We start from the raw sequence: 13,672 nt of genomic DNA on the forward strand, positions 1-13,672 counted from the left end.
TATGGTTTTCTCTGGATATACGCCCAGGAGTGGGATTGCTGGATCATATGGTAGCTCTAAAAAATTCAGCACATTCTAATAAATAAAGTGTTTCCTACTTCCCTGGAATGAATGGCTTTAATCGGGCCAAGTTTATGAGTTATCCCTTCATCAAAAATGATTTCTTGAACATATCTTTTGTGAATCATTTTTCTATGACCTATGGGGACAAGATGCATAATTACAAGACATAATTATAAGGAAAGGCAAAGAGTTTTAGACAAAATGAATGTGGTATCACAAGACAGCACTTGATTAATTACCATTTGAATAATAGAGAAAACAATAGTTATGAATTCCAAAGAAGAGGAAATATTTGAGAGTTTGATATCTGAGAAGACTTCCTAGAAGAGGTATGATTTGAGTTACTTATTGAAAAATTAAAAGATATGGGTAGGAAGAAATCTCAGTGATTTAGTGAGCAAAGGGACAGTGAAGTGAGAAAATTCTAGGGGAATTTGGAGAAGAATGGGTAAAAATTTAGGGTAGAGTGGAGGATTAATACAGGAGATTCATGAGAAATGAGGTTGAAGAGACAGGTGGATTTAGGCTGCAGAGTTCTAAGTAATAAAGTAAAGATTTTGCTTTATTTTTTAGAAATTAACTTCTATAAAAGATTTTCTGGGAACAATATAACACAATGAACGTAGCTTTTCAGAAGATTAAACTGGTAACTGTCATGTGGAATCTATTACAACAGAGGACTCAGAAGTGATACAGGCTAGGGTAATCTGGAATATAACCCAGAAATAAGATTTTTTAATTTAGAAAGGTAGTGGTAACAGTGAATAAACTATGGTCATTCAAAGAATGTCTGTATAATTAAGTGGATCAAAGCACCATTAATTCATTTCAGTAATTATAATCACATTGATTCTGATCCATTTGCAGTAGAACTGATTATGGTCACATAATCATGAAGATAGTCCCAATGATCAAATTAGCAGTTGCAGTCAAACCAGTTAAGCTTCTCCTTTTGAGGTAGCTCCTTTGAAGTTGCTTTGCTGTTTTTTTCTTTTTTGGTACTTCACTGGTGTATCCTGAGGTGCCCTGTATTTTGGCATGCAGCCGAAGTTCTCCTAAAAGCAACCTCAGTGTTATCAACTTAACTATGCTCTAGGAGGTATGACTCTTAAAGTTATCATCGTCCAAGGAACAGGGAAATGGCAGATTGAGATTATTATCTGATTTAAAGAATCCACTACTGTAAGTGACATCACCTAAACTAATGAATGGTACCTATAAATTAGCCTGAAGGATCAAGGTCGTGTTCTCCATACCATACATTGCTTGGTCATATTTTTTGTTGATTATTCCTGTTCTTCTTCCTTTCCCTCTCTACACAATCTTGATTCTTCCATGCAAGGATAGGTAGAGGAACTAGATGAAAATCAGGCAGTGAGCACTGAAACATCTAGATAACTCTGGTGAAAAGAAATATAGAATAGGTAATATGGGAACTTGACTTATATTGTCCAGGACATTGAGACATTATGAGTTTTCATAGGTGATACTGGAGAGTGAGTTTCTGAATTTAGTGACATATTACAATCAACAACATGATACAGATGATGGTAACATTAGCAATGTCTGGAATAACTTTCTACATAGACTGAATTGGAGAAGACCCACATAGTTTCAGAAGCTCAAGAAAATCCCTCAGGCCACCCAAATAAATGTCCCATCTGCTTACTGGTGCCTGAAATTACCCAGTGAGAGTTTCATTTCTTAGCCCCAGGCATTTGATTCCTGTTAAAATGCAAATCTCCTGGGCATGGCAATACTCTAAGTTGTTGTTACATCCCAGAAAAAACAATTTTTTCAGAGACTTTCTTTAACGCAGGTTTTGACAAGGGGAGAGTATGAGGCCACCGGAGCCTGGAAAGGGGAGCAACAGTACAACCTTAATGGACAGGGGCCAGGGGTGGATGGGAAAAGGGAATAAGAAGAGAAGAAGAACGCCAAATGAAGAGGGAGCATGTAAACAGACTTTACTATAATTTCTGGATCTGAGAGTTGATACTGCTACTTGAAAATTGCTTTCCTTATATCTGTTTGTATCTGTTTAAGGTGTTGGAGAACTCAATGAATGTCTATCTTTGCCAATGAGTAGCTAGGGGGGGGATAGACACTCTTCCAATCTCATAAGGATGATTAATTGTGATAGAGCTTTACCAGTTAGGGTTGTAGCACATGGAAATTACCCTATTCCACCCCACCCCCCTTTTTGTAGACTTACAGTATTTTTCTTAAACATATGCAATCTAGTAATTTACTTGGAAAATATTATGAATTTCTCTTTGGTCACATCATATACAGAAGCATCTCAGTTTCTCTTAACTATCCGCTGAAAGAGCACCACTAGTTTAGTCCATCATATTCAGTGAATTATTGAAGCTTGCTCTTATTTAATCTATGCAGGTTGTTAATGCAAAAAAAAAAAAAAATTCATGAACAAATTCCCCGACCACCTTCGAGTTTGCCAAAAATGCTTTCTTTTGAAAGAAAATTTGGTTTTGTTTAGGTTGAAGTCAGTGATAAAATATCTATAAGATGCTGAATAGGACTAGTTTTTAAAGAAAATTATAGTAATTTTTCAGCTGTAATTTTACATTTTGCTGCTTCCCAAACTCTCTGACAAAACACAAAAACACTTATATGTATAGCAAATGAATTAAAGTAAATGCTTTTGAAGTGAGAAAAAATAACTCCATGATCATCTATTTGTTCAATTTGGATGTGTATAGTTTAGATTTGTTTAAATATACCAATATCAATATGATTTATCTATTTAGATATAGTTCAGGAAAATCATGAGAATTAATTGAGAAAACAGCATAAAAATTTACCTTTTATTCCATACTCCAGCTAAATTCTCACCTAATTGTCTCAAAAATTTTTTAAGAATTATGAAAGTTTACTTTTATCTCTTTTACACAGAATGAAAAGTGACCAATTGAGGCAGAAGATGGTATCCCATCATGTTAATTTCAACAACTTAAGTTGATATTGTATCTCAAAGCATCTGAATTCTGAAGATTTGGAGAACCTCCAGTTTATTCTCTTTATTTAAAAGGGATGAAAACTGAGCCTGAGAGGTTGAGTGATGTACTCAGAGAATTTCCCCCAAAGCAAGCCCTTGATGTGGTTTCCTAATTCCCTACGCAGTGAAGGTTTCACCACAGCATTCTACCCTATTGAAAATGGTCAATATGCTTAAGATCTTAGGTTTTGATGAGTTTCAAAACATCCACCTATTTAAACTTTTGTGAAACTCAGAGAGAAGCTAGTAAAAATTCCTAGGTGGAACAATCCAGAACGAAAAATGGAATTTCCCATTTGTATTAATTGCTCAGGAAATTGAGGTCCAAAGAGGTCAAGTAGCCAAATTTCATACAACTAGTCAATAGTAAAGTTGGTATTAGCACCATAAACCTCTGTTTAATCAACTCTGTAGTATGGCCTCTTTCGAGGCACTGCAAGCGGAGAACAATGTCTTGATGCAGAGATGGAGGACCAGTGAAGGGTCTGGACAGGAAACCTTGGCTGGAGTTCGTAGGTAAAGAGGTCTTGTGATGAAGTGTGGGTAGCCATAACCAAAAATGTTCTCTAAATTAGTGAAATTGTTCTCTTCAGATTTCAAATGCCAGAGATGTGAATATAGTTGTTGAATGTGAACAAATAGTAAATCCGTCCCCCCCAAAAAAGAGTGAGGGAGTGAAAAAAAAGTGAAAAACACTCAGCATGCCTTGAGCATAAAATAAATCAGACTTTCGTGTGAACACCAAAATTTTCAGACTATTGATATGCATTCCTAGGTGACTCACTCTCCTGCAGTATAGAAAAGATGCAAAATCAACACTTTTGTGAACTGTAGTTCTATTAAAAGGACACATGATCCTTTTTTTGCTTAAGTATTTGAGTATATTTGCCCCAAGAAAAGAAATATTTTTTCATGGATAAATAATTAGGTCACAATCATCTTTATATCCCCTACCCCATTCCTATTTGTAGCAGAATGCCTACATATAGGAGGTTCTTTTAAAAATATTTGTTAAAGAAATGACCATATAGACAAGAGTAATTCAACACAAATAGTTACTTGAAAAACTAAAAATTTCTGAGTGGTTATTTGCAAATGGTAAAGGATAATGATAGATAAAAAGAAGACAAGAAGAAAAAGAAAAAAGAAGCTATTTGTGCATAAAATATTTCACAAATTTAATCAGCACAAATGTATACTTGAAAGAAGTCAGCCACCATAGGTATTTCTTAATCAATATACATCAAGTGTTTACTTTGTGAAAGACAGATGTCAAATGATGTCATTTTTGAAGGCTCAGTGGATGAAGTGGGAGGATATGAGAGGTAAAAAGATGGTTGGATAAACCACAAACTCAGAAATCAGAACATTCTGGATTAAAATCTTGCTTTACTGTTTACTATCTACATAACCTTAAGCTACTGATTTAAAGCTTCTGAGACTCAGTTTCAACATCTAAAAAATGAGAATAGTACTTAAGTATAAGATTGTTGTGAAAGTTAAATAAGATAATGCACATGAAGCACCTAAAAAAATGCCTCATGTACAGTGAACACTTAAACACTACTCTCTTTCCTTTATTTTCCTCATCTGAAGTTACGGGAACAATGACAATTAAATCAAAGAGATAGCAAAAAATCCCACAAATATCCTATTTAAAAATGGGCAAATAACCTGAATAGACATTTTTCCAAAGAAGACATACAAATAACCAAAAGGTATATGAAATGGTGCTCAAAATCATTAATCATCAGGAAAGTGCAAACCAAAACCACAATGGAATATCATGTCACACCTGACACTTGTTAGGATGGGTTTTATCAGAAAGACAACATATATATACATACACATACACACACATGTGTGTGTGTGTGTGTGTGTGTATAAAATATCCATAAGAATGAAGGAAACTCTAACATTTGCAAAAACATGGATGAACCTGGAGGACATTATGCTAAGTGAAAGAAGCCAAAGAGAGAAAGACATTTACTGGATAGTCTCACTTATATGTGGAATCTAAAAAAGTAAAATGTCGAATGCATGGAAACAAAAAACAGAATGGTGCTTTTCAGGAGCTGGGTGTGGGAGAAATAGGGAGATGTTGGTCAAAGGGTCCAAACTTTCAGTTATAGGATGAATATGTTCTGAGGATCTAATGTTCGGCATGATAGTTACAGTTAATAATACAATATTCGTGTACTTGAAATTTTCTAAGAGAGCATGTAGATCTTAAGTGTTATCACCACAAACACGTGCACAAAAGATGAATATATGAGGTGATGGATGAGTTAATTAACTTGATTGTGGTAATTATTAAGTAATGTATAGGTATATCAAACTGTCATGTTGTATGCCTTAAATGTATACAATTTTATTGGTCAAATATACTTCAGCAAAGCTGAGGGGGAAAAAAATATAAAGTAAGGAGTCACAGGGCTTATATGTGCCCTGAATAGACTAGTTGGCCAAGAAATGAAGGCTCATTGATTGGGCTTAGATACTCTGTCTGTGCTTCTTCTACCTCAGTCCTCAGTCCTCCTGAGCTCGTCGAAGACAGTTGATGCACTACAGTGAAAGTGAATACTTCCAGAAGGGCATAAGCCTGTATGAGATATACTCTGACTGCCCCCAAAGAGGTGGCCAAGGGAAGCCTGAAGTGTTGCCAACCAGTGTGTTCTTACCAGACTCCTGGGATCTGCTCTCCAGCCCACTTCCTCCCTATTGCTGATAGAAAATCAGTGGGGTATGGTAGAGATGGGCTAAATATTTATCAATCCCCTTTGCTGTTTTTCCCCCTTGGGAAGAAGAGCTACATTGCCCAGCTTTTCTTATACTTAAACGTGGCTACAGAAACGAGTTCTGACTAATGGAGTATGAACAGAATTGCTTGGGGCCCCTTCCAGCCCTACGAAAGTTTTCTTCAATCTCCATCTTTCTCCTTCAGCCAAACAGTGCAGATGAGCAAGGTGACTCTGAAAGCCATGAAGAGAAGGAGCCTGGATCCTGAATTATTGATTAAGAGAAGTTCTTAGCTATCTGGACAAAAATAACAGCTGGTTATGACCCTACACAAATGTAGGAGGAAAATATTTTCCTTGGTCACTACTCAAAGCTGAAAAGGCTATTTGAGCAGATAAGGACTGGCTGCTGTAAAGAATTTGAGAAGGAAATTGAAGGCACGCTCTTGATTAATTTGGGCTTTCTCGTCAGTGTTCACATAGACAGGACAGGAAACAACAGCAGCAGAATGATTTGAACAACAGAAGCACTTCCAGCCTCTAAATATGTCCTCAATTCTCACCCAGTAGACTTTCAGCTTCCCATGTTGAGAGTGTTGAGAAGGAGATAGTATCGCAAAGACAATGCTCTTGCATTTTCATTCCCCGCACATGGTAGGCACCAAATACATTCTTGAGGAAAAGGATGAATGAGGATGACTCTTTCCCAAAGCTGTCTCAGTGTCTACCCCCTGAAATCGAGAGCAAAACTATTTTTATTCACAAATGAATACAGAGTTGCTGACATTTTGTGACAGTCCAGGGATAATAAAACTCAGGTGGTGGGAGATTAATACTACGTGGCATTCCAGGTGGGGCAGAGTTCAGTGGGAAGCTCCGATGGTGTCTCTCTCTCTCTATTGAAGAAGCATCAGGTACAAAGAGGGCAGATGTCAGAACGAAGTACACTCAAGGAATACTCTGTCCATGGAGAGAGTTATAAGAGTAAAGGCAATTTCCGCCTATAAAATTTAGCTTCCAAGTGCCTTGCCAGCAGAGTGTTGAGAGTGGTAAACAAATAGAGATAAACCCAGTTAAATAAGCCCTGAGTTTGGATAGCACAACACTGAATTTAGCCCCTAATATATCAATTATTGCCATTCATAATATTGCACATAACTTGTACTGAAAACGAAAAGTATTAAAGAAATTTCCTTAGGAATGTGTATTTGGCAAAATTCTTTGATCTTACATTCTAAATCCACAGTTTTAGAATTTGAATGTATTTACTTCCCCATTCTGTGAAATGAACAGAGAACATTCTGTTAAATGATAATGTGGGATAGATGAATTAATAAATATCAAGTTTTCAGTCTACTTGGAAGAAAGAAGAAAGATAGGGCAAATGCAAAACTATTGATATTCAAAGGAAATGATAAATGCTTTACTTCAATATACCTTTTTGTGAATAGGAAACATGCAGTTGCTTTTTTTTTTCCTCTATCATTTATAGTTAGAGGAAGTTATCAACACACCAAAGGCAATAGGTCAGTCTTCAAAACTGACTCGTTTCCACTTTAGCAACAAGTCCTTGAACTACAGAAATTCCATAATTTGTTCTCAGAAGCAATTCTAAAATGAATCGGTTGGAAGCACAGATGTAAAAGATTCAAAAGCTGAACTGAATCCAAAAATATTACAACAATCACTTCCATTTTGCCAGATTCACCTGACCGCCTTTGATGACTTCATGCTTCTCCCTGAGCTTGTGATCAGCTATGACTCTAATACACAACGATGAGAGTCAATAATTAGCTCTCTGGTACCAAAATACACCAAATGCCCTGAATTTTTATTGTTAAAACTATGGACAAGGACTTTTAGCTACTGTGGCATTCAGAAATCGGCCAAATCTGATCCCAACTAACATCTCCAACTGCACCTTCTTCTTTTCCCTCTCATATGTCCTCTAAGCATCATATTGTAGGTTCCAAATATGCCCTGCTTTCTCTATAATTTCATACCTGCCATTGCCTCTGCTTACCTAGAGTAGCCTTTCTCTTCCTCCAGTTGATTAATTCCTACTACTCCTTGAAAATTTCCCCAAAACATCTTCTCAAGGAAACCTTCTTGAGCAGCCAGTATAGAAGTTTCTCTCCTGTCATGGTTCTGTCAAGGCACCGATCACAATGTGTAGTAATTACTTAGTAGTTTGATGGTAAACTACTAAGGTAACAATGGGGCTCATTTAACTCTTTCTGAATGAACTGATGAATGATTGCAGAAATACAAATTTCAGATTAGTCTGAAGTATCATAATAAACTCAATAATAAATTGAAATGTAATTTTTGGACTAAAATATGCATCTTCCACAGGACCGAACCCTTGGAAGACACGCTACCAGGCCCAATACCCAGAATAGAGAATGTATAAATGTTCAGTGAATGAATGTGATCACTTATCTTATTAGATGTAACATTATTAGTACTACCAGCAGTGGTTCAGAAAATAAGTGCAATCTTCCCCCTCATGTCTATGCAATAATACACTAACTCTTCTCAAGATTTTTTATTCCATCTGCCCTTTGGTAAATAACACATCTACAAATCTTACACCAGGGAGCGGTTTGATTTTTGACGCTCTACTTTTATTAAAAACTTCTCAAACAAAAAATATTCAAGCATCCTTAAAAAGTAGAGTTAGGAAACTTTGCATCATGCTGATTTCTATGTAGTCACTGAGTAATGCATTCATCTACTTATCTAACGAATTTTTATTGAGTGTTCAATGTACTATAGTAAGCTGTGAGGAATAAAATTGGGAATTAGACACAGTCTTTTTATCAGAGTTTACATCAAAAGGAGACAAGTAAGCATACCTTCAGAACGTGGTTGAGAGCTATAAAAAGAAGTAAAAATGTTTAACCAAACTAAGGAATGCTTCCACTTCTAATGTCTAGCAAACAGTCTATCACTGAGTAGAAGTCAGACAAAAATGGAGGCAGAAAAACTAGTTACAGAGATGTTTTAGTAATTTGGGAAAGATAGGAATTATTAGACTCTCTATGCATTTAGATGGTCACATGAGCAGGTTTAGATAAGTGTGTAAGAGGGAAATAAAGGTGCAAGGAAGACATCTAGATTTCTAATTGAGTAAACAGTAGTGCTGTTCATTGAAATGGAAAAAAAAAAAGAGAGAGAGAAAAGGATGTCTTGTCATTAGCAGGGAGAAGAGTTGAGTTCAGCTACATGCCTGTGGAACATCAGAGCAGAGGTATCCAATGTGCAGCTGGACATACGGATCTAAAAAGTTTATGGCTGGTAGTCACCAACTTATGGAAAATAATCAAAGCCATAAGGGTGAATGTGATGTTCTAGGGAGAGTGTCTAGTGCAAAGGAAAAATGGCCTCAGATACAATCTAGAAATATTTACATGTAGAATATGAACAGATGAATAGGGACCCTCAAAGAAGCCAGAGAGGTAACAGTGAAATTAGGGACATCATGGTGTGACGCAAAACAAGAAAAAACTGTATTTCAAGAAGAAATGCCATTTGAGAGGGAAAGTTTGACAAACGCTGAAAACAATTCATTGGTTCTAGCAACAACATGGGTGTTGATGCCGTTGGCAAAAATTAATGGAACAGTAGCATCATTGGAGGGAAAGAAATCTTGCCAGGAGGAGACTAAAATCTACTGGGGAGGAAGACTTAATATGAAGCTATTTAAATCCTTTTCAAATAGAGAGACAATAATGTAATTAGCATCACTATGTTAATAGGGGAAATCCTTTCTAATCATAAATGTGGGTGACAACGTAACCTTGTAGAAGAAGCACTCGGTTTGATTTCAGATCTCAGTTCTTTACATACTACCCAGCTGTGTTACTTTGGTACATTGTTATTTGAGAGCTTCAACTTTTCACATTGACGAAAAAGGCATAGTGATACCAGCCATACGTGGGTTTTGGAAAAATTAAAATATATAAAAGCCCCCAACATGATGCCTATTAGAGATTGGATCCTGAATAACATGAATGTGTATAAATTATTAAAGTAAATGGGTCTCATACAGCAGCCTGAGTAAATGGACTAAGAAAAGCACACAGGAATTAGAAAGGTGTTTGGGACATGAGAAACATACCGGGTAAGCAGATAAGAGAGTTGGAGAATAAGAGAAATGGTAGTGGGAAGAAGGCTGGGTGACACTTGACTATTGGGATGAAGATTTTACATTTTATGTAGAAAGGGAGTGAATGCATAAGAGAATGACTAAATAAAGACTCTCATAGCTGAAAGGTCCTTCCCACTGGTGTCAATCTCTTTGAAGCCAGAAAACTTGAAGGATTTAACAGCAGACCGTCATCGTGATCATCATCATCACTGTCATAAACATCACAAGTACCATTTCTTGAATGCTTTCCATGTGCCAGGAAAAGAGCAAAGCCTTTCCATGCATTATCTCATGCAACCCTCAGCATGGTCCAGTGAAGCATGTATTACTGTTATGCTCATTTTAAAGATAAGAAAACTGAGGCTTAGAGCACTTATTTCACTCAAAGGGTATAAAATCAGTAAGGAAGAGACCCAGAATGATGAAAGTAAATTACAATGCTGCTTCAAGTAAGGGGTATTCAAAAATTATTGAGTTAAAAACCGATTACACAAATCATATCACTTATTCTCTCAATATCCCTAAAACCAAAGTTATTTTATCTATGAGTAATCTGAAACAGAAAAAAAAAATGTACCCAGGCAAAGAATTTGAAAAGAACTGGTAGAACCAGGAAATGGCTGCTGACTCTTTTCTTCTGGGTGTTTTTCTTAAAACGTAGATCTTTTTACTGCTCAGTAAATGGAGAGTGAAGATGCATATTTTGCTTTAAAGTCTTCAAGGAGTTGTAATAAGACGTGGCATGTATGATGTAGGAAACATTACAGTTTGTCTGATCTTTATAAGCACAGGGGGAATTCTGGTTCTTCTTTTTTTAACCAAGTGTAGAACAATTCAATTATTTTGAATAGAAATACAGCTCTTTCTAATGCTCTCTTTTGTGTTATCCTATGGCTTTTGCCATTGAGTGAAAATTTATCTCACCCTGCAACTTCCTCTCCCACATCCTTATGTGTGATGCACCTGAATTTATCACATAGCCCCATTCGTTTCCCTTTTTCTGGAGTCTTTCACTCCCTAATTCTATAATTTTTTTTTTCACTGAACCCAGATCCCACGGTTGATCCCCTGAGCACATTTCACCACCATCTGTAGCTACCATTAAGGTTCTCTCTTCTTGTTGAAAAGTTCTATAAATTTTGACAAATATATGGTGTTATGTATTAGCCATTACAGTACAACACAAAATAGCTTCACCACTCTCCAGATATCCCCTGTATATCACCTATTTAACCTACCTACCCTAGAGCCCCTGGAAACCACTGAACTGTACCATCTCTGTAGTTCTGCCTTTTCCAGAATATCATATAAATAGAATTACACAGCCTTTCAGACTGGCTTCTTTCATTCAGCAATATGCATTTAGATTCATCTGGTATACCACAGTTTGTTTATCCAACCCTATATTAAAGGATATTTTGGTTGCCTCCAGTTTTTGGCAATTACAAATGAAGCTGTTATAAACATTGCAGGCATGTTTTTGTGTGGACATAGGTTTTCTAATGGGTTGAGTAAATATCTAGGATACAGGATTGCTAGAAAATATGGTAAGGCTCTATGTTTAGCTTTGTTAAAAATTGCCAAACTCTCCTCCAACATGGTTTTACCCCTTTGCATTCCCCCACGAGCAATAAATGAAACTTCCTGTTGCTCTGCATTGTTGCCAGCAATTGGTGTTGACATTGGTTGGGAGGGTGGTGAGTAAGGGTTAGCCATTCTAGTAATTGTGTAGTGGGGCCTCATTGTTATTATAATATGCATTTCTCTAAGGGCAAATGATGTTGAGTATTGTTTCTTATGCTTATTTACCATCTGTATATTTTTTTTGGTGAGGTATCTGTTCAGATCTTCTGCTCATTTTAATTGGGTTGTTTGTTTTCTAATTGTTGAGTTTTAAGAGTTCTTTGTTTATTTTGGATACAAGTCCTTCATCAGACACGAGTTTTACAGAAGCTTCTAATTTTAAACGTCCAATTTACCATTTTTTTTCTTTCATGGATTGTGCTTTTTTTGTCATATCTAAAAACTCATCACTAAACCCAATGTCACACAGCTTTTCTCCTGTTTTATCTAGAAGTTTCATAGCTTTGCCTTTTACATTTAAGTCTATGATATATTTTTATTTGAGTTTTGAAAAGCGTATGGTCTGTATCTGGGTTTCTTTATTTATATATGAGTATCAAATTATTACAGCACCATTTGCTGAAAATATCCTGTCTCTAGTGAATGGCTTTTACTCCTTTGTCATAGACCATTTGACAGTGTTTCTGTAGGTCTATTTATGGACTCTCTATTCAGTTCTGTTGATCTATGTGTCCATTCTTTCACCAATCCCACACTTTCTTGATTAATGTTGGTTTATAGTAAGTCTTGAAGTTGCATTTTTTCTGTTTCTTTTTTTCCCTTTTTCTCTGTCTTCTCTGGTTTAATTGAGCATTTTATATAATTCCATTTTATCTCCTTTTTTATGATATCAAATATATTTCTTCAAAAATTTAGTGATTGTTCTAGAGTTACAATTTATGGTTTTATCTAAGTCCTCCTTCAAATAACACTATACTGTTTTATGTGTAGTGCCAGTATCTTATAACCAACTTCCAAATTCCTCATCTCCGTCCCTTCTGACATTCATTTCACTTATCTATGTGCTCTAATCACACAATATCTTGTTACTGTTATAACTTTAAGTAATTATCTTTTAGTTCAGTTAAGAATAAGAAAAATAGACGATTTTATTTTGCCTTCATTTATCTCTTCTCTAATGCTCTTCTTTTATTTATGTAGATCCAAGTTCCATACCTAAACCATTCCCTTTTGCCTGAAGAACTTGACTTTTGTGTTCCATGTTACATCCCCACAGAGCCTGTGAGAGGAACTGGCACTTTGTTAGTGTTCAGGAATTATTTTATGACTACTGAGAAAGTCTTTTAAATGAGAAAAATGTGTCATCACATCATATTATTTACCACAGTCATTTTCTGTCTTCCCCCAACAGACTGTAATTTCCACAAATATAGGGACCATATGTTTGTATATCTCAGTCACAGTGTCAGGCACAGAGTCTGACACAACTCTGTCAATATCTGTTGAACTGAATTGTTACTGCAATAGAAATATTAATAAATGTATATATGCAAACAAGCTTCTCAACAGCATATATACTTTTCATTATCACTTAGTGTATTATTACATCATTATGATAATATATCATTAATGTCACTGAATGGTCCTCATGAAAAGGAAAAGCTTGGGGTACTTTTCTCCAGTTGGAGACTTGGACTGGAAACTAAGAGTGGGCATGACTAGTAATAATTCTTCACGTTTGCCTATTGTTTGTAATTTTGTGAATAGTTTCACGCATATTATCCCATTAGAGTCCCATGGGAGCCATTTGCTTTCTCTCTCCCATAGAATGCTTTATTAGCAAATATACTTCTTTCCTTCTATGTTTCAGCCTCTGTTGTCTGAGACAAAAATGATAAACAAATTGAACTTGCACAGGGGTCTCATGATTTCATAGCAACTAGGAAATTCTTGTTACAACAGGGGAACATTATGAGCCCTACATAAACTATCCCTCCAAACATTAGAAATGACATGCATAATTACTGCTATAACTTAAAAATATTTAGATTTAAATTTAAAATTGAATTATAGAATTTTGATAAAAAGTTGTTATCTGGTGAGAGAATATTGCAT

This window comes from Balaenoptera musculus, chromosome 2, assembly GCF_009873245.2.
Source record: "Balaenoptera musculus isolate JJ_BM4_2016_0621 chromosome 2, mBalMus1.pri.v3, whole genome shotgun sequence".
Classification (NCBI taxonomy): domain Eukaryota; kingdom Metazoa; phylum Chordata; class Mammalia; order Artiodactyla; family Balaenopteridae; genus Balaenoptera; species Balaenoptera musculus.